The sequence below is a fragment of the Panthera tigris genome, chromosome F3 (genome assembly GCF_018350195.1).
Source record: "Panthera tigris isolate Pti1 chromosome F3, P.tigris_Pti1_mat1.1, whole genome shotgun sequence".
In the NCBI taxonomy this organism is placed as follows: Eukaryota; Metazoa; Chordata; class Mammalia; order Carnivora; family Felidae; genus Panthera; species Panthera tigris.
This window is the reverse complement of record NC_056678.1, coordinates 15,065,944-15,092,981: the sequence shown is the minus strand read 5'-3', so window position 1 is coordinate 15,092,981 and position 27,038 is coordinate 15,065,944. Positions and strand designations below refer to the sequence as shown.

The window sequence follows — 27,038 nt, the reverse complement described above, 5'->3', positions numbered from 1 at the left end:
CCTTCTCTCCTGCTTTTTTCCCCCAATCTCCTTCTGTTGAGTCTGTTTTGTCCTCTCACACCCAAGTAATGGCTTTATTTACCAATATAGAATGTCAACTTCAATGAGACAGTCACTCTCTCAGCAAAACTTTCTTGTCTTGGTCAGCATATTAATAAAATAAACAGTATTTCTCAATCTATAAACCAAACCATTTCAATGATGAAGGTGGGACATGTCATTCTCTAGTGGGAAAGCAACTTGCAGCAGATACTGGGTGTCACTGAACCAAGAGGTCTCTTGCCATCTGAAACAGCTCTGGGCCTGAAGATTTGTGGCTCATCTGGCCTTTCCGGCAATCACTGGGTGCAACTGGCCTAGTTGCAAGAGAAAGTGTGACAATGGCTGTGGTAGATTGTGTTGTCCGAAAATTCTCACCAAAATTTTTCCAGTCCCATATGCTCTTCTGGAACCTTGTCACTTCCCCATCAAGAGACAGTCTGTCTCTCCTCCCCTTGAAACTAGAGGAGGGGCAGCATGGGCTTTGTGACTCCTTTGACAAATAGAATGTGTTGAAAGGTTGTGTGATTTCCAAAGCTCAGTCATAAAAGATCATAAAAGGAGATACGGCTCTGCCTGGATATGTCTCTTTCTTGGACACTCACCCTTCAAAAATGGCCTCCATATTATAAGTGAGCCCAGGTGATATGGAAAGGGCACATGTACATATTCTGACTGACAGCCTCAGTTTCTGTTCCAGTCAACAGCCATCATCTCCTGCCAGAGGTGAGGGAATGAGCCTTCAGATAATTCTGGCCTCCAGCTGTCAAGTTACCCCAAACCTTTTAATCTTCCAGCTGAGGGCTCAGACATTATGGAGCAAAGACAAACCATCCCCCTGTGCCCTCTGTACACCTGACCCACAAAACCCTTAAGCATAATTGTTTTACACAACAAAGTTTTCGGATAATTTTATCATACAGAAGGTAATGGGAACAGTGGCTAATTTGATAAAAGGAACAGAATACAAAGGTTACCTAACCTTTGCCGAACAAAGTATTAATCATGGAAATATGCCCCCACATTTCTGTGAGAAAAACAAAAATAATAATCCAGTGCTGTGTTGTAAGCATAAGCTAGGAGAGATAATCCTGTCTTCCCGTCAGAAGGTTTATGAGCCAAATGCTGATAGGAAATTGATACATTATTTCAAGTTTTATTAAACACTATTTTTTAAAATTAGCGATACTTAATTTGGAAAATACAAACACCAAGAAAACAATAATTCCACTGCTCAAAACCATCCACAGCGAATTTTTTTCTGTATTTCTTTTCTTTCTCTAAGCATCTGGTTTTAAACATGATCAAGATTCCATTACTGATGCAAAATTTTAATAACATATACAGTCTTTTCATCCTCTTCTTAGCTTAGTTCCTTCCGTCAGAAGGGCCCTGTGCTTCTCTTTCCTGCACAGCTGGAGATCCTCCTCCCCTGGGAAGCCTTCCAGGACCACCCAACCCACAGAGATGTCTACCTCAAAATTGTAGCACTAATTGCCAGCACTTATTGCTGTATAATCACATATTGCCTCATTAAATTGTATGTATGTATCTTTACATGTCTGTTATCATTCATATAATCTATTCCATTATACCTTATCTCCCTAATTAAATTGAAAGTGACTTCAGGGCAGAGGCCACTTTTTTAATCTTTCTAGTCCCTACACCATTAAATATATACTTACCAGACACTAAATATTTATTGAGAGAAAAGAGGAGGAAGGTTTTATTTCTAATACTTTCAATTTATTTCAAAATTCTTTCATCTCAAAATAACACTAGTTATTGTCATATATTTGACATGTGTATGCCTATGTGTGTGTATATATATATATATATATACATATATATATATATTCATATCTCTCAGATTTTATCTGGAAAAGGTATTACAAGGTCCACAATTTTTCCATTATCTTTCACAAATATGCCTTTATTATAGATGCCAACTCAGGTATTCACAATTGCTTTTTTAATGCCCACATTTTATTTACAGAGTATTTTATTACAACATTCTAAGAGTATGCACATACGTGATTAGAAAGTGAAGGTTCTTGGAGGCTTTGTTTGCTGTGTCAAAGGTTTTGGTGTACATGCAAACTGCAGGATGAGATGGAGACTGTCTGAAATTGTTTTCATACCAAGTTAGAACTTTCAGGAAAGGGCTGGAGAAGGGAAGGGAGATTATAAACTATTCAGTTTTTTGTTTTGGTCAAGAGCATACAGGAGGAGCCCAAAGCAACACTTAGGAGGTTAAATGCAATTTAGGGGACATTTTGTCATTTTGGGGAGAAAGAGAGAGAGAGAGAGGTGGTGATCTCTCCAAATTGAAGAGATGTTTTTTAAATATTGAACTGGAGTTTGGGAAGTCTTGGTGTGTATCTAGCCTTTATAAGACTGACAGTTACAGGATGAAGGCCAAAGTGGAGAGAGTGGAAAATTAACACAGCTGTGTGAGAAAGCTCGTGGAAATGGGTTCTGTAGGATATGTGATTAGGACCAGAAGGTGATATTTTATGTTCATCACCTCACTTAATTATTCTCTCCGTGGTTTTTAAAAAAATTTTTTAATGTTTATTTATGGGGAGTGAAAGCAGGGGAGGGGCTCAAACCCACGAACCGTGGGATCATGACCTGAACCGAAGTCAGACACTTAACCGACTGAGCCACCCAGGCGCCCCTCTCTGTGTTTATCACCTCTGTTCACCACCCTCTCAGCCATGTTATCTGCCTTTAGCTCTCTAAGACACAAACACATACACACATACACACACACACACACACGCTTTTTCAAAGCCTGGTAAATTTTATCAAAAGCATCATATCCAGTTTCAGCTCCAGTGTGTTTTCTCTTTTTTGTTTTCTTTTTTTTAAGTTTATTTATTTTGAGAGAGAGAGAAAGAGTGTGCACACATGCACACGAGGGGGCAGAGAGAGAGAGAGAGAGAGAGGAGGGATGAGGGGATGAGAGAAAGAATCCCAAGCAGGCTCTGTGCTGCCAGCATGGAGCTGGGCACGGGGCTCAAACCCACCACCCACGAGATCAGGACCTGAGCCCAAACCAAGAGTCTGATGCTCCACCAACTGTGCCACCCAGACGCCCCTCCAGCGTGTTTTTGTGATGGAGATTAATTCTTGCCTGACTCCTATAGGTGTCGGGAGGAGAAAGGGAGGGATGGAACAACCCGAACTCCTCAAGGGAAGCAGAGGAAGGACGGGCCTGGGCCTGGACCACTAAAGGACAGATGCATTTTTCTCACACAGGAGGCGGCAGCAGGGGGCAGCTGACCCTCCCTTGTGTGCCAATCGTGGTTCAGGTGTGGGATGGTGCTGTAGGCCATGGGAAGGGCAAACAAGCTAAGGTCTGAGGCATGCCCTTTTACGAACAGAGAAGAAAGATCAATTTACCTTGAGAGAAGGCTACATACAGGTCAGGGAGTTTTAGAAGACAAGGCTGAAAAGGCAATTTGGGGCAGCGTAAAGAAGGCCTTGACTGCCCTGTCAGCTCCCCACACTCGTCCCGCTCTCTCCTTGTCCAGGAGCAGCGCCCTGGGCAGAGATGCTTCTATTTCCTTCCAGAGAGGAGCCGACACAGATTCTCAGCCTTCATCTTGAAAAAAGCACCTCATGAGTCTCTTACGTCTCGAAGACCAGCAGATGGTCACTGCACTGGAGGAGAGCTAATTTGCCTGACTGACGAATGGTTTCCTCCCAGAGAAGAAATTAGTCATCAGAGAACTAGGAAAGCCAACGAACCACACTCAGATATGATTTCCTTAAACATAATATTCTCACCACCTTAAAAACCTGTCCAGATAAAAGGGGTGGAGGGAGAGTAAGAGCAAGGGGCAAGGAGAGAGAAAGAGGAGAGAAGGAATTGCTGGAGAAGAGGAGGGAGTGATAGAGGAACATGACAAGTCCTGCTGCTTTACGGTCATCGTGCTGACCCCTTGAAGCCACGTCTCTGTCCTCCCTCATGGGCCAAGAAAAGCCACATTTGAAGGGTTGACCTATAGTAAAGGAAGCCCCAAGAATGGTGGAAGAGATCCTCTATCTTTCTCCTTTCTCACTGATTTTACTGGCAGCATTGAATGTGCAGTTTTTGGTGTGACTTTTTTTTTTTTAAGAAAAGAGGAATTTATTAAAAATGGAAAAACTAGAAGCTGAGTTGTGATAGGGGCAGTGGGCTGATAAACACACTGCATCGGAGGAAATAAGGCCTAGTCCCAGCCTTCCTCTTGCAGTTGCTTAAGAAACTGAAAATGTATAATCAGGAAGCATTCCCTGGGTTCTTCCTTCTGTACCAGAAATGACTGGGGTGAGCCAGGCGGCGGAGAGATGGTCTTCCTTGGCACACTTACTTTGTTCTTAGTATGTTTGTTTGAACACCCAAACACCATCAGGGAGTACACAAAAGGACAGACAAACACCATGCAATCATGCTCCTGAGGGCCACAGTCTTGCAAAATAAAATGCAAAACGAGGTTATTCCAACTCTTGCAAATTGCCACTTGCCAAGAGACCACAGGAGCCAAAATGATGCATTCTAAAGACAGTGATGTCCTCAGGAAGGTCTACACAAAAGTGAAATTAGCCTTATTAGTAGGGTGATGTATTAGGGATAATTGATTTTTGTTCTTTAATAATGCACTTGACTATTTTAATGTTAGATAAAAATAACAGCATGGGTCTATCCTATGTTTCCCTAAGAGAACCTTTGTATTTGCCAAAAGGACATTTCATGTGAAGCTGGCACATATTGTATTGACTGGGACAGACTATGCGGGAATATTTCTTATCTTTAGGTCCCACGTGGGTGCGTGACTCCCTGATATCACCAATGTGACGTGGCTTCTGCCGAGACACTGTTGTCTTTGGACACATGCTACATAGGACTTTCGATGAAATCCCATGAGCTGGGGGACAGCCCACACCTATATACTCTGTAATTCAAATCTGCTGTGTTCACCTTTCACACCTTTCTATAGCATGGAGATCTTGTTTACACTGTAAAAAATTGAACACACACACACATACACACACACACACACACACACACACACATAAAGACATGGGTTTAAACAAGATCATGATTCATGACTACTCAAATTATGGGTTGCTCTGTTCTCTATTATCTGTATGCAACTGCCTGCTTTTTGTTTATCAAATTGAAGTTAGCAAAGAAGAGTATTTTTTTTCTTACCCTCATTGCTACTTAACATCTAAGTGTTGGTGGGTTTCACTGACTCTGATAACATGGAGACAAGGGTCGGTAGAAGCAACACAGGCCGTGATATCAGAAAAGAAACCCAGACGACCACGCCAGAAACCCAGCTCCTCACTCAACACTTAGGAGGTCGTAGGTAAGGCTCTTCGTTTCTCCAGGTGTCTGTAAAATGAGACCAGTTAGACTCTTCTGAAGGAGAAGCAGGAATCAAATGAAGTAATAGGAACAGTCAGCAAAGTGTCCAGCACAGGGCAGGCACTCGTGAACATTAGTTGAATCTGATTCTGAACCAGTGAGTGGGAAAGAACACAAAACACCCATCAGGACTATTTTTAATCCTAAGAGCATTTCTGTTAGCTGAGGAACATGTTTTGTGTGTTGTACTTACTAATCTGGAGGTGACTAGTCAAGTCCCTTCATTTTCTCAACAATAAAACAATGAATTGCTGAGCTTTTTCCATTGAATCTTTTTGGCATTCCAGCTAAGATTTGCACACAATAAATCAGACACAAGCATTATTCTTTAAGTTCATGTTGCCTTCCTTCCATGTACATGTACTTCCAAGAACATTGCCTGTGTGATCATCCTTATGTTCTGCTTTACTTCTAAACATTCAACGACTACTTTTGCAAATTCCTTTCATTAATGAGAAAAATATCCTTAACCTGGGGGAAATGTGCTAATTCCTTTAAAATATTTAAAGTTGAGAGATACCAGTTAGACATATGATGTCTATGTTTTAGGATGTCTAGATGTCCCCATTCTCAGGGCTGGGGAGGAAGCAGGTCCTCACTTTCAATGAGCCGTGGAAGATGAAATGATAGCTCAAAGGCTGTGTCAGCCAACCAGTTGGAGCTCAAGCTTCCCGTTCCTCAGCTCACTCACCATGACTCTGCAGGCAGGGCCTCCCGCGATCACCATGAGTAATCCAGGTGAAGACAGGGCTGAAGCAAGCACAGTCTTGCTGCTCCAAGGTAAATTTGTTCTGAGTATTTCCCTACCACTTTGTGTGGGGAGGAGAAGCTGCGTCTTGCGCGTGTACCTGGAACACCCCTCGTCTCAAACTGCTATTGGTTTGTCTACAAAGAACAAAATTGCAGAACAGCAATAATTACACCAGAAACCAAATCCAATTCTTAACACGGTAACTAGAATAATTTAGTACCAAGATTGGTAATAGAACCGACTCTATTAGTTCTGACTCACACAGACTGAGTTCATCTAATGTCTCTGTGTCTCACTTTCCCCATCTGTAAAAGAACTGACTGCACTTACGTAGACTCTTATTTGTTTCTGACCATCAGTCCCTCTTCCTCCGAAATAGCATTCCCTTGTCAGGAAACTGAAACCCCCCACCTTGCCCCAAGTGCAAGCTGACCACATCCTCCTTGGGAGTGATTGATCCCATGTGTGGGCACAGGACCCAGTTGGTGCTTTCTGAGTCTTTCCCTGGGATTTTCAAACTGGAGTTTGGGAGAAGTTCTGTGTGTGTGTGTGTGCGTGTGTGTGTGTGCGTGTGTGTGTGTGGTAAAAAAGGGACGGAGACTGACATAGGGCTGCTTGTAGCCTGGAGTAGGAGCAAATGAAGTCAGCAGCAGACAGAAGAAGAGGTAAGAGAAAATCCTATCAAGTCAAGACTGGGGGTTCCAGTTTTCCCAAGGTGGTTACATCTCTCTCCTTCCTGAGGTCTGTCTGTGTGAGACAAGGCAATCTTCTCTTACCTAAGTAGTTCAAGTTGGGTTTCTGACTCTTGAAATCAAAAGAATTCCAATTTACCTGCTTTATGTATCCAGAGACAACCTGAAGAATTCCTCAGGCGAAAGGAGCAATGTATATATTTTACATGATGGAGCACTGATAGATAATTTTTTTCAGCATTATAATCCATTTCTTGAAAGTAATTAGAAATGACAAGCAATGCTGTTGCTGACTCTATTTGACAGGGTGCACAACTCATAAGAGAAAGAACCGAATATTTGTTAACAACCGACTTCCTCTGCAAAATCCAAAAATTTTAAATTACTTCAAACAAAATTATTTCCCAACCATTGAACCCAGTGACTGTTTTCTTCCTTCTCTTATGTCTCAAGTTAACTTGTCCAGCTGTGTCTATAGAGCCCTTTCTGTTCCTTGGGAAATTTTACCCCATTACTTGCAAGTTTCCATCCGTTAGATTCATTGTTTCTATATTCTGCCTCCATTTCCACTGCTCCCTTGCCCTCTGCTCCCGGTGTCCTTATGCCTTCCCTGCCTTAATAAAAGCTCCCCCTACCCACATTCTCTTCCTGAGATACAGATAAAAACTATTTCTTTCCGCTGAATCAAACAAACCTAGAGTAAGAGGCACAATAACCTGAACAGATCTAAGTTTGATCGGAGTTTTATCAGTTTCAGATTATCAGTAATGTGACATAGCAAATTAATGTGTACAAATTACAACTGTCCAGTCTCTGTTGCAATTTGCTCATCTGTAAAATGGGGATAATAATACTACCTACTTAATAGGGTCTGTGCAAGGAGGTAAGACAGGCCAAGTGTTTCACAGAATTCTAAATGCACAGCTACACTCCCCAATAAACATTGGTTGTCATCAGTATTATCATAACCTGGTCTCCATTTCTTCCCAGGCTTCTTTTTCCCCTTAACATGCTGCCCTGTGTCTTTTCTCCTCCCAGTCTGCTCTGCCCACCGGTTCTAATCCCTGAACCCAGTTCTTCTCAGCTGTCACAGACCTCTCTTCAGCATTTGGCCTCCTGGTTCACCATCTCCTGTTGGCATCTCACTCCTCCTTTAGCCTCTCTGGCTCTCTTCCTAGCTCTTAAATTCTTCTCTGTTTCTTGACAAGCTTCATTTTCTTCTCTAATGGAGGCTTTACTGCTGTTGATTCATTGGTCCTCTTCATCAGTGGAAAGCAGGGCCATGTTGAAACTGGAGCCAGAACCCAAGTGCTAAAGGCATGTGTTGGGCAGGTTTTCAGACCACAGATTTCTCTCACCAAGATAGGCAGATTTTGTTTGGTGCTCAAAGATATAGTGGAGCAAAGGGCTACAAGGGTCATAGAAGAATGTAACAGACAAGGCTTCATCCATTCAGCGTTTAATATCACCAGACTTAATCTTGGCCAAATTATAACTAGATATTATAAAAGAAGATTTAAATAAACTTAATAACACAATGGTCAAAAACTTGAGATCCATCTAGATGTTAGCTTTTTAGATTTTTTTGTTTAGATTACCTTTACCCTGATTAGTAACATAATTGCTGTAGAATGAATACCTAGGTTATTTATTTAGTCGAGTCCTCATTTGTTGATCTGCCATATGTCTTCCATTACAAATCCTCCTGAAGTTGTACATCCATTTCTGTTATTTTCCAGTGTCTCTCTAAAATTTTCTATTTTCTTTTTTCTTTTTTTTAAATATTTGTTAATTTTTGAGAGAGAGAGACAGAGTCTGAGCAGGGTAGGGGGAGAGAAAGAGGGAGACACAGAATCGAAAGCAGGTTCCAGGCTGTCTGAGCTGTCAGCATAGAGCCTGACATGGGGCTCAAACTCATGAACCATGAGATCATGACCTGAGCTGAAGTTGGACGCTTAACCAACTGAGCCACCCAGGCACCCCTAAAATTTTCTTTTTTTTTTCTATGTCTTACTGCAAACTCAATTATTCTTGGAACCTCACATCTAAGAAAGTTTGGGAATGAAATTCAAGACATCTCCAACGTGAGCAAGGAGCTCCTTTATTCTGGGTGATCTATTGTTTCACTCTACAAGAAATGAGGCCTCACACACGTCGTTGAGTGATGGGAATAATTATTCAGCCTTTGTTTAAACTTGTCATCTAAAGTTTCTTCATCCTGATACAATTAACTAATAAAGATCTCTCTTCCTTCATTGTCCGTCTTGTGAACTGTTTTCTCCTTGAAACCTCTGAAAGGGGTCACTTCTCTGCAGTTTTCCTTGAGAGTAGGGACTGTACTTTTTTTATAAATATTTATTTCTTTCTTTCTTTCTTTCTTTCTTTCTTTCTTTCTTTCTTTCTTTCTTTCTTTCTTTCTTTCTTTAAATAATCTCTACACCCAACCTGGGGTTCAAACTCACAACCCCGAGATCGAGAGCTACATGCTCAACCGACTGAGCCAACAAGGTGCCCCAGGACTATGCTTTTTTCATCTTAAAAAAATTTTTTTTTAATGTTTATTCATTTTTGAGAGAGAAAGAGAGTGAGCAGGGGAGGAGCAGAGAGAGAGGAAGACAGAGGTTCTGAAGTGGATTCCATGCTCAGAGCAGAGATCCCAATGGGGACCTCAAATCCACAAACCATGAGGTCATGACCTGAGCTGAAGTCAGACGCTTAACCAACTGAGCCACCCAGGCTGAAGCCCAATGTCTTTCATGAGATAATTACCTAATACATGTCTGATGTTCTGGACAGAGGCAGGGGAATATGCTATGGGGCTTCTTTAAAAACCCACCTTTGTAACCACCGAGCTCGTATTTAGTGGGATGCTGAGCCAGTGACACCACATTACCTACCACTTCTTCCTCTTTCTTCACAGGACTCACCAGAGGAAAGCAGTCTCCCTCACCTCGCTTCCCTCCCTCTAAACATACTTTCTGTGAACTGGGAGATGGGGACACTGATTATGGGGTAAGGGGGGAAAGATAGCGTCTACATTGTCAATTCTCATTATCTCATTTGGTCATCTCTACCACTCAGTGAGGTAGAGAGATTAGATCTAACCCCATTTCACAAGCAAAAGTCTAAAGCTTAAGACAGTCAAGAAAATTCCACAAGCTATTTCTAGTGGCTGTATAGTCGGCCTCCAGACTCCTATCCAATCACATGAAATTCTCATGGCCATAGATCTTTAGAGGTCAGTGTGTAACAACAGCTATGCTTTCCCTTTACAAATGTAAAGGCACTTTCGTAAATATTATCTGCTGTCAATACAGAAATGAACCACCAAGATTCCATGCACCAACTCCACCAGTTCTTTCTAGTAAGTAGAAAGATGTAACTAAAGCTTACCTGATGTATTCATTCTGTATCTCAGTAATTGCTTTATACTTTCCCTAAGATTTTAGGGGAACTTCTTTTATGAAAATAAATGTATTTGTATCCAAACCTCACAGCAGGAATTTGATCGTCCAAGTAGGCAACCTCAGTCCTTGGATGTATTTTGATTTAAAACGAAATCAAATTACTTTTTTTAAAAAAATTTTTAAATGTTAATTTTTGAGAGAGTGTGCACGCATGAGTGGGGTAGGGGCAGAGAGCAAGAGGGAGACACAGAACCCAAAGAATCCAAAGCAGGCTCCAGGCTCTGAGCTGTCAGCAGAACTCAAACTCACAAACCATGAGATCATTACCTGAGCCAAAGTTGGAGCTTAACTGACTGAGCCGCTCAGATGCCCCTCAAGTGAATTATTAAATTGAAATATGATTGATATTACACTGTGTAAGTTTAAAATATACAATGTCTTGATCTGATGCATTTATATATTGCAATATGATTACCACCTTAGGTTACCTAACACCTCTATTATGTCACATAATTATTTCTTTTCTTTTTTGTGGTGGGAAAAATTAAGATACAGATTTTTAGCAACTTTGAAGTTTAAAAAATTGCACTGTAGGGGCTCCTGGGTGGCTCAGTCAGTTAAGCGTCTGACTTTGGCTCAGGTCATGATCTCGCAGTCTGTGAGTTCAAGGCTGGCGTCGGACTCTGTGCTGACAGCTCAGAGTCTGGAGCCTGCTTCAAATTCTGTATTTCCCTTTCTTTCTGCCCCTCTCCCGGCTCATGCACGCGTGTGCTCTCTCTCTTTCAAAAATAGATAAACATTAAAAAAAATTGCACTGCAGTCTACAATCTCTATGCTGTGCAATAGATCTCCAAGACTCATCTATTGGTTGTAGGTTTGTACCCTTAAACAACATCTCCCCAATTTCCCCACTCCCCTGCCCCTGGTAAGCACCAAATGACATTTGAAGAAACTCCACTAAAGTTTCCAGTAGGCTACTGATGAGGTTTCTGGGGTGACAGTGGGGTTTGTGGGGTCCAGAGCTGACGACCAAGAAAGAATTCTTGAAGACGTCTTTGGTGCAAAAGGTGATTTTATTAAAGCATGGGGACAGGAACCGTGGGCAGAAAGAGCTGCCTCGGGATCATGAGGAGAGACTGGTTATGTACTATGCAGTTGAGGCAGGTAAGGTCCAGGGGAAGTTTCCAGTGAGATTTTCATATGCTAAAAGGGACTCCCAGGATAGTGGAGGCCTAGCTATTGTCAAGCTAAGGTTGTTTTTCCCTCTAGCAAAGCATTAACATTAAGACAGTAGGGAGTTCCCGGAGAAACGTTTTACTCTGCCAGCCTCAAGTATTTGTCACTGGGCTGCAGGTTTATAAAGAAACTTAGTTCTTTTTGCCATTTCTTTCTGCCTTTGTTTCCCACATTACTGTGGATGGGGGGATGTCGCAGCTCCAGGATTGCCTTTTTCTTGTGATTTACTATGATATTTTCAAATAGATGGAGACTCAGGTCCTGCAGGACTATGATCAGTTAACCCTTTGTTTTCCCCTTTCTTTTGTTCTTGGGAGTGCCCTAGGAATATCACACATATCCCACCTGGGAGTGGGAGCAGGGATGTTTGTGGCCTATCAGCTTCCCTTATGTTTCCTCATCAGCTACAACCCCTTAAGGGCAGAGAAATGTTTTATTTACCTATATACTCAGCCCTGTAGCACTCTGCCTGGCATATACTATATACTCAATAAATATTGAAATGAATGAATGAATTCATAATTTTAGTTATCATCTATAGAAGTTCACTTCCAGATCCACCAGTTAACTACCTCCTAACTTCCAAGCTTGGGGTTTTATAATTGCCTGTAATTTTGGAACCCCTATGTAAATAATTATAATTCAGTAAGGAAAATCTAAGAGCAATACAATGGCAAACTTAGGGGGGTAATAGATTAGAACATCAAGATAGATTTAATCTCTAACAAAGACCATAGTCGCAAATACACGTAGGCTCAGCTATGACTAGAAAACATGTAATGTATCTAAAACCAAAGAGCACCAAGGGAAGAATTCTGCCGATAGAGAAAATTGGAAAGAGAAGACAAGCACCATAGCAATTGGTATGCTCTGAGATTGGTGTGTATTTTCTGCTCAAGAAGAATTAGGTAGTTTTAGTACATCACCTCTTATTTTGCCCAAGTGGGGAAGATTGCACTTTTGTGAGTTTTGTAAAGACCTACTTGTGCTTAGGGGTGCCTGGGTGGCTCAGTCGGTCAAGCACCCGACTTTGGCTCAGGTCATGATCTCGCGGTTTGTGAGTTCGAACCCCGCATCAGGCTCCGTGCTGACAGCTCAGAGCCTGGAGGCTGTTTCGGATTCTGTGTCTCCCTCTCTCTCTGCCCCTCCCCTGCTCATGCTCTGTCTCTCTCTCTCTCGAAACTAAATAAAACATTAAAAAAAAATTTTTTAAAGACCTCCTTGTGCTTAATTTTGATGGAAGTCAGTGGTAAAAGGAGGCTCAGGACCCAGCCAGGATGGAAATTCAAATTCAATGAAGAGTCAATAATGGTATATTTCTCTTGTATAGGAAGAATTTCCCCAAGGAACAAGAAGAAACAATCTCTTATTTGCTCAACAAGGAAGTTCAAAGATCTTGTTCCTTGAGGTCTGCTCTCTACAGAGGAGAACCATTGTGTGAAGCAAGGAGAATGTGGAAGGTTCTAGTACAGACTCTGCCATTAATCTTTTGGTGGCCAGGGATGGTTTAACCTGGGACGGCTGCATGATGTAGTGGAGAAAATCAGACCTGTGTTCTAATCCTGACCCTGAGTCCTAATAACTGTATAAATGTGGACAAAGCCTTTCTAGGCCTGTTTGCAGGTTTTTTGAAGAAAGTGACCTATTCTTTCTTCCTACTCCAACAGAGAAACTGCTTCAAACTTGTTCTGAGCCCCAAACCGCTTTCCAAGCAGCTTGCCTGGCTGAGGTTACCTTGTACTGGGGACCACTTGTTTATTGTGCAAATAAGGCCAAGGTATTTGCCCAAGGCCTTGCCTCAGCAGAACGCTAAACTCTGTTAAGCCCTTTGTGGGAGTTTTGGGGATAAATACAATTTATTTGTAGCCATTTCATCACTGCATGCTTGACCTGCTTTATATAACTATCTATCCCAGTAACTCATGCAGTCCAATCATGTCTAATATATTCATAGCCAAGTTACAAAAAATTCTCTTGCTGCTGTCCTTGAAATATCTTTTTACTTCAAACTTAACTGACTCTCTCAAATGAATATCCAGGGCCAGGAAGTAAATATTGAGATTATCAGGAACAAGTTAAGGCTGACTGCCTCCATTCATTGATTTAGCAAACATGTTATTGAGCACTGTTACAAAGGAGACAATAGGCCTGTAATGGAGTCACTTGTGCTAAATCGCATGTTTGCAAATCAAGACTCAGTACCTAACCTAAGTGCAGTTTCAATCCCCACGCCCAAATGTAACCTATAATCAGTCCACATGGAAAGACTTGGTCAACCCTAGTGAGATAATCCACCCGATAGACCCCTTCTGTTCCTGTAGGAAGGCAACTTTACCTGAAACAATGCACTGTGTGCTAATAATTTCCTTTTCCCACCTCCTTTCTGCCTTTAAAAACCTTTCCTTCTCTACAGCTTTGTAAAACTTCTTCCTTTTGCTAGGGAGGCTTCCTGATTCATGAAGTGTTGGAAAAAAGCCAACTTGATCTTTAAAATTACTCAGTTGAATTTTTGTTATTTAACGGCAACTACACAGAACTACATCATTCCAGGCATTGTGCTAGACACAGGATACAGAGATGGAAAGTGTGACCCGTGCCTTCACACTGGGTCATGGTGAAAATTTTGGTGTAGGGGTGAAAAATCAGATTTCGAGTCAATAGACCTGTGTTCTGATCCTGACTCTGCCTCTTATTAATTGCATAAATGTGAATAAAGTCTTTCTGAGCTTCATTTTTCACATCTATAAAATGGGAATCATACTACTTCACATGGTTGGTGTAATAATTAATGACATAAAGCTGGAACATAGGAAGCATTCAATAGATGGCATCTGTATTGTCATTGTCATCACCATCCTGGGGACTGTCAAGTAAATTAGCAATTACAGTATCACATGTGACATATGAGGATAGGGAGAAGGTACTATAAAGCAATATCTGGGCCAGTGATGAGGAAGAAGACTCATGAAAAGAGAGGAACTGATACCAAGCTGAGCCCCCAGGATAAGTAGCAGGAGATCGGGCAGGGGAAGACATTCTAGGAAGACAGAGTATTAGCATCTATACAAGCCTAGAGGCAGAAAAAAAAAAAAAAGAAAAAAGGCAGGCACTTCAGGAAACTGCAAATAGTTCTGTTATGTGTGGACTTTGGAATATATGTAGGGAAGTGGTGGGAGAGTGGTGAGAAGAGAGGGACCTTGCTGTCACCCTTGCAGTTGCCACAGGCCCTTGCTCCCCACCTACATACCAGGTGGTCCCAAAAGACCATTTCATTTGGCTTTAGGCTTTAGAGGTATGGGTGTTTTGTTGTTGTTGTTGTTGTTGTTGTTTTGGTTTGGTTTGGTTTGTTTTTTTGTTTGTTTTTTCAGCTTTCCATTTCTTCCTATGCTTCCTAGGTCAATGTAGGTGTCATAAGGGAGGATCAGAGCTCTGATATAATCTTCAGGGGTTTCCCTAAGAGATGTGACCCACCTTCCAATACCAGAGCAGCCTATAAGTTCATTCAACTCCAGATTTAGGAGGAAGTCTTTACGTCTGGGAGAACAGTAAGAAGAAAGAAGTATCAACAGTATCCGGCTACTGCAGAAGCCATTCCTATGGCCAGTATCTTTCCATCAGTGATGGCTTTGACCTAGATATAGCTTAGAGGGATGGGTTTTAATCTTAATAAAATGTCCTATGGGCAAGTTCAGTCAAATGAAGTCAACGGGCACTAACTTAGCATTTACTTTTTGTCTAGGACTCTACTAGGCACTGGAAAGACTAAAGCAGTGTACTGAGACTCAAAAGGATTACCTAAAGGCCAAGTCCATGGTTATAAGCAAGCAGGCACAGCAGAACTGGAAACCCAGGTCTGTAGAACTCCAGAGTCTATGCTGTTTCTTATACATTATGCTGCCCTTTTGGCACTAAACACAGCCAATTTAGCTCAGAGAGAGCTAGGAAGTAAAGTACAAGCCATGGACAATCATGATTTTGCAGATCTGAACCTGAATGAGCCTGACACAATAGACATCTACATCCAATCATTGGAAGAAATATTGATTGGCCTTGGAAAGGAGGAAGAAGTACAATGTGACCTGGAAATGCTTAACAAGCCCAGGCGACCTTGAAGAAGTCAAAGCATAAGCTGCTAGTCAACTGAGCTCTGGGAAAATCAGTTGAAACCATAACTGACCCTTGCATCTGCCTTCAGGGTAAGTAAAATGATCCCTAAGGAGCTCTGGGGCAGGAGATCAGTCTGTTACAGTGGGCCATGAAGAACAAAAGGAAATAGTAGTAGTTGAGGAGGTTTGTGAACTATTCAGTTGCCTTCAGTAATCATTATCTGGGACTATACATCGTGTCTTATTGGTGCATGTGGTGGGGAGAGGAACAGAATAAAGAGAGAAATTGATGGAATCTGAAGGCAGAAGAATCCAATAGACAAATGGAATGAACTTATATTAGACTAGAAATTCACTTTAAGAGCCACTTGTCATTTGGCTCTGCTACCTTTAGACACAAAGATTTCATTTCAGGCATCAGTGAGAAATATTTGTGTAACACTAAAAGGGCAGATATAACTGGTCCATCTTACCAAGGAAAAAGGTGAAGTAGTTTGAAATCCAGTTAGTTCCCTGAAAGTGATAAACATGTACAGACTTACACAGAATGGGAATTGGGGCAGATGTTAACAACAAGGATTGGCTCTAGAAGAGATAGCTGAGGTAGAGAATTCCAGCTAGTTCACTAGTGGGATGTGGAATTAAGACACTCTCACTCCCTCTATTTTGGTTTTCCTACCTATATAATGGAGATGATGATAGCTTCCCTGAAGCTGCCTCATAGAATTATCAAAAATATGAACAATGCAGCATATTAACATACTTTGAGGTCTTTGAAAGATGCCTTTTGTACGTACTGGACATGATTTTGTCATTATCATTATTACCTTATCACTGCAGAAAGTCATGCTTAGAGAATTGTGTTGGCCATTTGACATCAATTTATGGCTGAGTTCATCTTCCTCCCTGATTTCTTTCCATGCTGATGGACATTAAGCCAATCTAACTGGTCTACTCAACCTCTCTAATATATCACGAGGATCCTAACCTTTGATTCTCTGCTCACGTTGTGCCTTCTGAATTTTCTTTCTGTTCCTCTCCATTTTTCTGAAACACTCCTTTCAAAGTCTAACTCAGGTTTCCTCTCTTCTGTTTCATGACTGTCTCTTTTTCTTATTCAGCACCATGTTAGTTAGGCTTCTCTAGAGAAGAGCACCAATAGGATATACAAAGTATATAGAAAGAGATCTATTACAAGGGACTCGCTCATGTGATTACAGAGACTGAGAAAGCCCACAGCCTACTGTTACAAAGCTGGAAATCCAGTGGTGGAGTTCTAGTCCAAACCCAAAGGCCTGCAAACTGTGGGGAAATAGGTTCTAGTTACATAAATGGGTTGGAAAAAAGCTTAGGGCAGAAAGCTGCCACCACAAGGTGAAAGCGTCTGAGGTTAGCTAGTGAGATATTGTAATGGGATCATGAGTTACTTGTTATATCACCTGCAGGAAATTACTTTCCATCTTGTGCCAATGTACCTTGATCACAAACTCCACTTGCCCCCCAGACCCTTTGCTTCTTATACACACAAGTTAATGATTACTGTCTGATTGTTTTTGCCATGTTCACATGTGTAAGATCTTGTTTTCTTTACATTCACCATGTGGGTAATATCTTGAGAGCTCAATAAATATGGAGAAGAAACCCCTGTTCAGGGATTTTGTCTCCTCCCAGACATTAGCCTCTCTCGTATTCAATTCTGTGTCCACTCTCTTGCTGGACAAGAGAGAACTCCAGACTCATAGTCTGTGACAGTAAACCAAGGGAGCCAATGGTGTAGGTCCAGGTCTGAGTATGAAGGCCCGAGAACCAGAGATGCCAGTGTCTGAGGACAGGAGAAAATGGATATCCCAGTTCAAGCAGAGACCAAATTTATAACTCCTCCACTCCTTTAGTTCTATTAAGGCTCTGAATGGATTGGATGATGCTCATCCACACTAGTGATGGAGATCTTTACTTAGTCAACCGATTCAAATGCTAATGACTTTTGGAAACACCCTCACAGAAATACCCAGAAATATTTTACAAACCATCTAGCATTCTTAGTCCAGTCAAGCTGACATGTAATAATAACCGTCTAAAGCGCACATCGTCAATAAACACTTATTGAGTCCCTACATGTAAGTAGGTAACTCTCTAGGCACTGAGGATGTAGCCCTAAGAAAGGACACTGCCACTGTCCTCGGGAAGCTCCTGGTCTCCCTCAGTTTCAAAATTTCTTGAGGTAAGAAATATATTTTACAACATAATCCATCACACAATTGTATATTTGTGTCTTTATACACACACACGCGCACACACACACACACACACACACACGTTTCACAATACAATGTCTATGTATGCTGCCTTCTAATATCTTCTATTTTGTCTTAAATGATGCTGGTTGTGACCCACTGCTATGATTTTAACATTCCTAATGAGTCTTGACTCACAGTTTAAGTAACACTAGTCCCACTGAGATATAGAAGAGGAAATAGTCATATAAATAAATAATTACAGTATTGTGTTAGAAGCATATACTTTTTATTGTTTGCCATTGTATCTATGAGACTCACATTACCTATTCCAGTAGGGACTGTGGCCTATATCTCTTTGTATGCTTCCTCTGTCCCTCAACCTTTGTATAGTACCCTCCACAGAGAATGCAATAGATCTATTCTTGTTACTGAGAAGAACATATTGCTTTTGCTAATGATTATGCTAGTGCAGGTCCTCTTAGAAGCAGATCCAAGGATGAATTATATGTGCAAGAACTGTGTCGGGGTCAATGCCTATGAAGGATAAAGGGGGAGGTGCAGGAGAAGGTGGGGAGAGCTTTCAGGCCATGATGCAGATCTGACTGCAACACAATTCCAGGGAAGTTTGGCCAAGCTGATAGGGTGTCCTTGAGCCAGAGCCACCTATTGGGCGAGTCCCAAATCTTGCAGGAATAGGTCTGTGCTTCCTCAGTGGCTAGCAACAGTCTGTAGGGAGTGCAGCCTCAGTATGAACATGGTGGGGGATCCAGATGGGCAGCAGCTGGGGTTGTCGGTCAATGATGCTCCCTACACAGTTATGAGTGATGTTAGTTTTGATATCATAGGCTAGGTTTCCCTTTTCAACTGGAAGCAAGTGGTAAACAAATTTAAGGCAAGTATCTGTCATTTTCCAGCTATACTTTGTTGCAGATTCCTCCCTCATACCCCACTTTGGCTGTAGAGATGAGGCCCTCTCCAGCTGGCCCTTCACTCTCTAGCCACCCCACCCTGGGAGAAGCATTAGGGGTTTCTTCTGACCCTGTTGTTCCAGGTTAGTGTTCCTTAGATGTGAGGTGGGGAAAGGGAGTTAGTGCTCAAAGAAGCATGGAACAGAAGACACCTGAGAAAAACTGCTGACACCAGCAGGTCCTACACAAAGATGCTGGATCTTTATAGCCTCAAACCCAGAGACTCAAATGAATTATTCCCTATTAGTGACTCAGTTTCCTCCCTCCATCCCCAGTCCCTTATTTCCACGGCAGCCTACATGGCCAATTTAGGGACCTTGAAGAGGCCTCTCATCACATTTTAATTGAAACACTGCACTTTGTGCAATAAAGCTTTCTTACATCTTCAACAGGTTGTGAAGTTCCTGGGAGCTGGGATCAGTTCTATTGCTTCTAGTCTTTTCCATCATCTTGGGACAGAACTTCCCAGGCTGGGTCACTGCCTGGACACCCTCTGATGGCCTCTCCCTATCCACTGGAAACAGGACCTCTTAGTGATCTGAACTTAGACGTGACATAGCTTATTCATAACTGTCAGAGCAGATTGGCAAGATCTACGTCTGTGATCACATTTTTAGGTAAAGGAGCACCCACTGACTTTCATGGCTCGATAGCTCATAGCGGTTCCAGTTTCGGGACTGGTTCTCATGATATCACTGCTCATGAGTAACAGTGAAAAGAAATTTCAGTTGAGTTAAATAATTACTATACTCTGTTTGTCCAGTGTTCCACTTAGCAGAAACTCAAGCCCTGTACAAGCAAAATCTCATTAATCCTCACAACAGTTCTGGGAAAGAATTGGCGATAAGCCCATTTTGCCAGTCTGGGAATAGGAGACTTGTAAATTAAGACTGACTCAATCAGTCAAATAATAGTAAGGCACCATTAGTGACAGTGTGGCACTTGGGAAACCAAGGAGACAGAGACCGAGTCTGTGAGTACATCCTCTCTAGGCCCAATCAAGTTGGCAACCTCTAGACATGGCCTCTGGTCATTTAGAAGACCATCCAACTGAAATCTAACTTATACATTATTCACTTAATTTTGATGGAGAATTACAACCTCTGTCTTTCTATCTCCATGGAAGGGTCAGAATAGAAACTACATATACTGTGTGTACCATTGTGATAGTAGTGGGGTGGCTTTGGGGAAGCCAAGCTTCAGAAGAATGGCTGATCTTTTAGGTACAGGTAATGGCTGCTACAGAGTAGAGAAACCATCTGAGCTACCTTCTTCCTGACGTTGGACAATACCCTGATTTATTGTACCCAAGAAGTCTGCAAGGGCCTGATTTAGCCCAATCCAACTAAATCTCAACTTAGACTTATGGGAAATAGAGTGATTTGACATCAGTGGGCTAAAAGCCTCTATTCTATTCCTTCTTTTCTCAAAGATGGCTTTCCAGTTTAATAGCCATGGGCTTCCTAAAAAAAAGAAAACATCGGGGCGCCTGGGTGGCGCAGTCGGTTAAGCGTCCGACTTCAGCCAGGTCACGATCTCGCGGTCCGTGAGTTCGAGCCCCGCGTCAGGCTCTGGGCTGATGGCTCGGAGCCTGGAGCCTGTTTCCGATTCTGTGTCTCCCTCTCTCTCTGCCCCTCCCCCGTTCATGCTCTGTCTCTCTCTGTCCCAAAAATAAATAAAAAACATTGAAAAAAAAAAAAAAAAAGAAAACATCCTCATATTTCCTTAAGACCCATTCAACACCACATCGACTGCAGCATGCAAGGTGATTCCCAAACAGCATGCTCCAGAAACATGAGCCTGAGCTAACTGTCATCATACCACCCATTGAGGAATTTATTGTTGGTTCTGGTTTCACAACTCAGAAACACTTGGGCTTTGCCCAAATGCCACTGAAGCTTCTACAATTCACTGTCCTATGCTCTTTCGTGTTTTTTGCTGTCCACGTGGCAGGCAGTGTGGTGTGAGCTTTTGTCAGTCTTAGATGACTTTTTTATTGCCCCTGAAGAAGGTGACCTTTTGACTTTGTACCCAAATGTCATTTTGAAAGGTGCTTCCCATCTATCTGTCACTTTTGGAGGAAATCTCCAGCCGTTACATGGAGGTGCTAAGAAAGGATCATTCAAGCCCACAGGACAAATGCAAAGATGGGGGACAAGAATGAGACATTGAGAGGGTGGTCCATCTTTTAAAATCCTATGCTTCTCCCAAGATCTTTATTATTCTTAACTAAACGGATTTTCCTCTCCTTTGTATTTCTATACACTTAGTACTACTCTTATGACATTTACCAAATTTGTTGTGTCACCAAAAATTTCATAATTTATTAGTAAGTATGAAAACCTTGCATTTACATAATCTTTTATGGTCTCTGAAGCTCATTAACTCATTAACAATGAGTTAGCGCTGCTGTTTTGAGTCAATGCTATCTCATTTTGAGTCACATGCTATCTCATTTGACTCTTCCAACACCTTAGATAAATTACTTAATCTCCATAAGCCGCGTTTTCTTCCTTTATAAAAAGAGTTGTATCACCCTTTCTTAAAAGGATTGGCATATTTTGTCAGTCTAGGAAAAGAAGACTCATCCAAATGAAGACTTATAAATCACTTAATCAAATAATGCTCTCCAGGTCATTGTGAGGAGCAGATTAAACTAAGGGATGTGACGACTGATTTGTAAAATGCAAAGACACATACAGGTATAGAACAGCAGAGACTATAGCTTCTAGCTTTTGTGACTGAGTGCCAAAACAGAGACTTGAAACAATGCATGAGAGAGGGAAGATTTATGTGTTGTAACTGAATATTTGATAAGATAGTTGTCTGGTCAGTTGGACTTTTGGGCTGGTGCTTAGAGGAAAATGCCAGGCTTAATGAGTGTGAGAGTCAATGGCATGGAGGCAATAGTTGAAGGAAGGACCATGGATGACACTGCCAGGGAGTGGGTATAGCATGAGAAGAGGCCAAGAAAAACCTATGGAAGGTCTTCTATGGAAGACCTTCTATGGAAGGTCTACATGAAGGTCCATGTGGAGTCCATGGAGAGAAGACAGCTGAGGAGAAGCTGGACTGGCAGGAAAGCCAAAGGGAGGAAGAAATTCCAAGGCAGATACCAGGAGCCAAATGAAATGAGAAGAAACTTTGTGTCGGCAGCTTAATAGGCCACTGACAGCTTTGAAGGGGGTGGTTTCAGTAGCAGGTTGAAGGACGAAAGAGACATGAGGAAATAGAGGCAAGTAATGGAGAATGTGCATTGGAAACCATCCATGTGACAAGTTTGGTGACGAAGGACAACAGACAGATCAGTAGCTCTAAGAAGGAACAGGACCAAGGGAATGAAAGAAATAATAATAGATAATTCTTAACATTATTCATTTTAATTAACAAACACTTCCATAGCATTTATGTGTCAGGCACTGTCCTAAGTGGCTTACAAAAATGCACTTATTTAATTTTTCAACTCTACGTGATGAGATAGTTATTATTATTATCTCCACTTTTACACATGAGGAAACTGAAGCATAGAGTGGTTCAGTAAGTTGTCCACAGCCACTGTTAACAACAGCAGAACTGGCATTCAAACTACAGGCAATCTATGGCACCTGGCTGGCTCAGTCAGTAGAGTATGTGACTCTTGAGTTCAAGACTCATGTTGGGTGTAGAGTTTACATAAAAATAAAAATCTTAAAAAAAATTAAAAGTAAATATTTCCTGAAGGAATCCTTGACATTAAAAACAAAACAAAACAGGGGCGCCTGGGTGGCGCAGTCGGTTAAGCGTCCGACTTCAGCCAGGTCACGATCTCGCGGTCCGTGAGTTCGAGCCCCGTGTCGGGCTCTGGGCTGATGGCTCGGAGCCTGGAGCCTGTTTCGGATTCTGTGTCTCCCTCTCTCTCTGCCCCTCCCCCGTTCATGCTCTGTCTCTCTCTGTCCCAAAAATAAATAAAAAACGTTGAAAAAAAATTAAAAAAAAAATAAATAAAAACAAAACAAAACAAAACAAAAAAGCTGTAGGCAATCTGGTTCAAAAGTCCTTATTCTAACTCACTTATTTCTTTTTTGGAATGGTTTGGTAGTAGCTTGAGGAAGAAGCATCAGGACTTTTTCTTATTTTTAATGGAGAAGACTTCAACTTGATTGGGTGCTAAGAAGAGGAAGCCAAGACCTTCAGAGAATAAACAAGAATTTCTGAAAATTTCCAAAAAAAAAAAAAACAAAACAAAAACAAACCACCCCAGGATCTGAGAGCCTGTGAGTGGCCATGATGAGCAAGTGTGTTTTGGACAAGAGTTAGCATGAATTCTTCTAAAGTAGGAGGGAGATGGGGAAAATATTCATTACATTTTGAAGTGATAAGAGATAAAAATGAGAAAATTCATTTCAGATGGATCCTAACAAGGTTTCTACTGAGAGAATGGGGAGGGGAGGTGGTTCATGGCTCAAGAAGAAAAAGCTGCAGCTTCCTGGAACTTCCTGGAACCAAGGAATCAGCTCTTACCAAACAGCACTGAAGGTTGCCGGTGTGATTGCCTGGTATGAATACTGGCATCCTAGATTCAGAGCCGCATGCTGAGACCTCAAGCCTCCTCTGTTGAGGTCTAGGTCTGTTCAGAATGCTACGGGAGATAAGATCAGTGAGCACTTGTATGGTCTAATGTTTCTATGGCGCTCAGAGGAGAAAGAGCTCTGTATACCTCAGAGGACCCGGGAAAAGGCTGACTTGAGCTGGACCTCAAAAATCAGGAGAATGTGAAGGACAGAGGAAGAGACACAGTTTTTGGTGTTAGAAGGAGTGAGAGGAACAGAAGGATCAAAAGAAGAGAAGTGGGCATTAGAAGGAGCTCTTGGTCAAAGTGTAGAGGCTGGGCATGAGGGGAGCAGTGGTGTTCCCATCAGAAGACAACCCTACCCAGGGCACCTGGGTGGCACAGTTGGTTAAGCATCCAACTCCTGACTTCAGCTCAGGTCAAGACCTCACGTTTAGTGGGGTCAGGCTCCGGGCTGACAGCACGGGGCCTGTTTGGGATTCTCTCTCTTGCTCTGCCCACCCCCCTCAAAATAAAGAAATAAACATTAAATTAAAAAAAGGAGAAGGCAACCCTACCCAGTGACCTTCTCCTGATTTGCGTCCCTTTGGGTCCTCACATCTCTATCAGCCTTCTTGGTTGTCTCCTCCCTTTGTTTCGCTTTTTTTTTTCCCCATAGCAATTATCACTTCCCAAAATGTCATATTTAAAATTTGTATTTTATTTATTTATACGTGTTAGGATACAGGCAGGTTTCCTGAGAGCAGGGATTATTGTCTGGCTCACTAGTTTATCTCCAGGACCTAAATCAGGCCTGGTCGATAGAAGGCACTCCCTCAAGATTTGCTCAATGAATGAGTGCACCTGCAGCTTCAGGGTTAACCGAGGGTCCTTCCAGGTGTAGGCTGGGAATCAGGCCTCGCAGCCTGTGAAGAAAAGCCTGACCACCTCCTTCTCCAATGGGCAAATGGGCGTTCTTTAACACCCAGGTGAAAAGCAAGCTCACAAGAATTAAAGGCAGAGACTGAGGACTGACTGAGGAAAATATCCTCTCACAAGGAGGCAGGAGAGGGGAATTATAACAGATTTTAGGCCAATTGACCCAGAATGGTTTTGGTGGGAGGACAAAGCCCCTAGTTGGACTTGACAACTTTGGAAGGCCTCACTGGTTGTGTGGAGCCCTCAGCTCCTAGTAATCTGTTCCTGAAGCTCTCAGAGGCGACCACGTCAGCCCTGGTCAAAGGGACAGTTGTATTCCAGAGTCCTCTTGTGGGTATGGAATCTTTCCTCAGATCCTGGTCTAGGGAACAAGGGTTCTTTGTATCCTTGCCAGGTTTTTTTAGATTGTCTAATAGGGAAAAACATGATCTTTTTTTTTCTCCTACATACGTTTAAGTTTAAAGCTGGCCTCAAACAAGGCAACAAAACACACTCTGTTCAGAGGCCAGGAGTTACAAGCCTGGGCCCTGCCCAACTGTGGAGCTGATCCATCATAGGTATTCCCACGTGCAGAAGCATCAACAGTCACCACAGGTCCTGTGCCCACCTCAAGCTGCCAATTCCCTCGGGCATTCGCATGGGGGTAAAAGTGAGTCAGCTCCACTGTGAAGGGGTGACCCAACTCATCATATTCCTGCATCTGCAGAGGGAAGGAGATCGGATCCCACATATGAAATACCTTGTGCTTTTCAAAAAGAGGCAACTTACTTTTCGTCAGCGGCGCTGCTGTTTTGAGTCAATTGGCCACTTGTCAGGAGAGGTTATTTGTCAGGTAGGCTGAGCTGGCAGTTTCCTGGGAACCCTGGCGGGTGCCTCCACTCTCCCAGGGAGAGAGACCTGTTGGCTTTTAATTTCCTTCCCCCAGAGAAATCCAAAATGTGGTCTTCTCTCCCTCTGATTGTCTGCTAGGAAAGGGTGGGCACTGGGGGAAAACCCGGTTACACCTGTCGACCCAGCCTCCTTAGCTGAAATAGGCGTCAAGGAACAACCAGCCCATCCCTCGGGCCGGGATGCCTGCTCAGAGCCCGTTGCCTACTGAGCAGAGAGGCAGGCAGGTCCTGAGCCAAACTCTCCATGGCCAGGGAAACCCTGCTGGTGTCTTCTGGAGCTCTGGTCTCAGCTGGGTCTATGCAACACAGCGCTGGAGGGCTGGACTTTGATACCTATATCAGGATGCTGCCTGGCAAAGGCCTGGATGTGTCATCGCTGCTTGGCTCTGATAAACAGGCTGTGGGTGTCACCCTCCGGGCCAGAAGACTGATAGAGCAGAGTTGGGCTGAGAGGATCTGGCTCCAGAATGAGCCGAGAGCCTTGTGTTTCTGACAACGTCCTCCCTACTCTTCCTTTTTTCTTTCTCTTGTGCCATGGACTTAACCCCTGACAAAGAGGCAGAATGCATCACGAGACTTGCTCTGTTCCAACAAAGCCAGGGTTCTAACCCCGGGTCCACCACTGGGTAGCTCTTTGTCCCTAGGCAAATTGCTTAATTTCTTTGTGCTTCAATATCCTTAAATCCATCTATAATAGAAGGATGGCGAAATGATATGAACTCCAAAACCTATGAGAATTAAGAGTTAACACACGCAAAAGGAATAGGGTCTGGCATAGTGCTCCATAAATGACAGTACGACGGTACTTAGTGGCCACAGGAAGGTTCCTGTAAGGCCTCTGGAAAGTTGCTGCCACAGACTGAGCCAGGGAGAAGGCATTAACAAACATTAAATTGCTAAAATATGTTATTCAGTCCCGTTCCCCGTCCCCACCCACGTGCCATTCTTTCCGCTTGGTGATCCTTGGGGGAAATTGTGTTACTTTTGTAACTACCTTTATGAACCCTCAGAATTGTTCTCTGACCTTGCAGATCTCCTACTTGACCCAGCACTTAAGGCTATGGTGACCTGATATGTACCTTGACAACCCCCACACCTCACAGATACACACTCTAAAGGGCAAAATTCATTTGATTGCTTTTTAGCTTTTCTGGCCCTTAAACTCTATTTTCGGTGGATTTTGGGTGGGTAGGTGGGGACCATTAACCACCACCAAAACCCAGGTACCAAATCTATTTTTTCTATCCATGCATGACCTAGTGTTTTCAAAAACTGAGGTCTCCAAATAATGTAGCCATGAGGCTGAATCACTTCCATTTTTACATGTCTGTTTCTTCAGAGGATTGTTTCTTTAACCAGTGGAGGGAATATTAGAGAAGGTGAGACCCCAGAAAGTCCCATCTGCTCCCAGAAAAAACGTTGAGGGCAGCCAGGAGGCCCTCTCCTAATTCTTTTCTAAACCTCCCTCCCCAAGTTGTGTGAGAGAGGGGTTGAAGAACATCATAATGTGGTGAAAACAACCTGCAAATCATATTTATCTGTGGAGCCTGAGCACATGGTAGCCAAGAAATAATGAGAGCTGAGAGCCAATGCTGGTGCTCCTGGGATCTTAGGGTACCTCGGAATCACTTAGACGGCTCCTGCTAACAGTATGCTGGGTCTCATCACAGAGTTGCAGCTTCGGGAGGACTGGAGTGGCCCTGAGAATATTCCTTTCCATTCCTGGGAAATGCTGAGGATGCTGCTCTGAGACCCACTGGTTTCTCCAAACCAAAGGGATTCTCCAGCTTCTCTCTAGCAACCCAGAGTCACTGGTTCCTTGC

The 27,038-nt window shown here is 42.7% G+C and overlaps 1 long non-coding RNA gene across 2 annotated transcripts; it reads right to left on the bottom strand.

Annotated features, from left to right (window-relative positions):
* Window positions 1-4,647: 4,647 nt before the first annotated feature.
* On the bottom strand, window positions 4,648-25,514 carry LOC122235753. Of its 2 annotated transcripts, none has more exons than XR_006213793.1 (3): window positions 25,094-25,514; window positions 6,153-6,346; window positions 4,648-5,428 (listed from the first exon to the last, which is right to left on the bottom strand). It is a non-coding gene; the product is annotated as an uncharacterized LOC122235753 (long non-coding RNA). The 2 variants fall into 2 exon arrangements; XR_006213794.1 differs by lacking the exon at window positions 25,094-25,514 and adding an exon at window positions 7,044-7,200.
* Window positions 25,515-27,038: the final 1,524 nt, after the last annotated feature.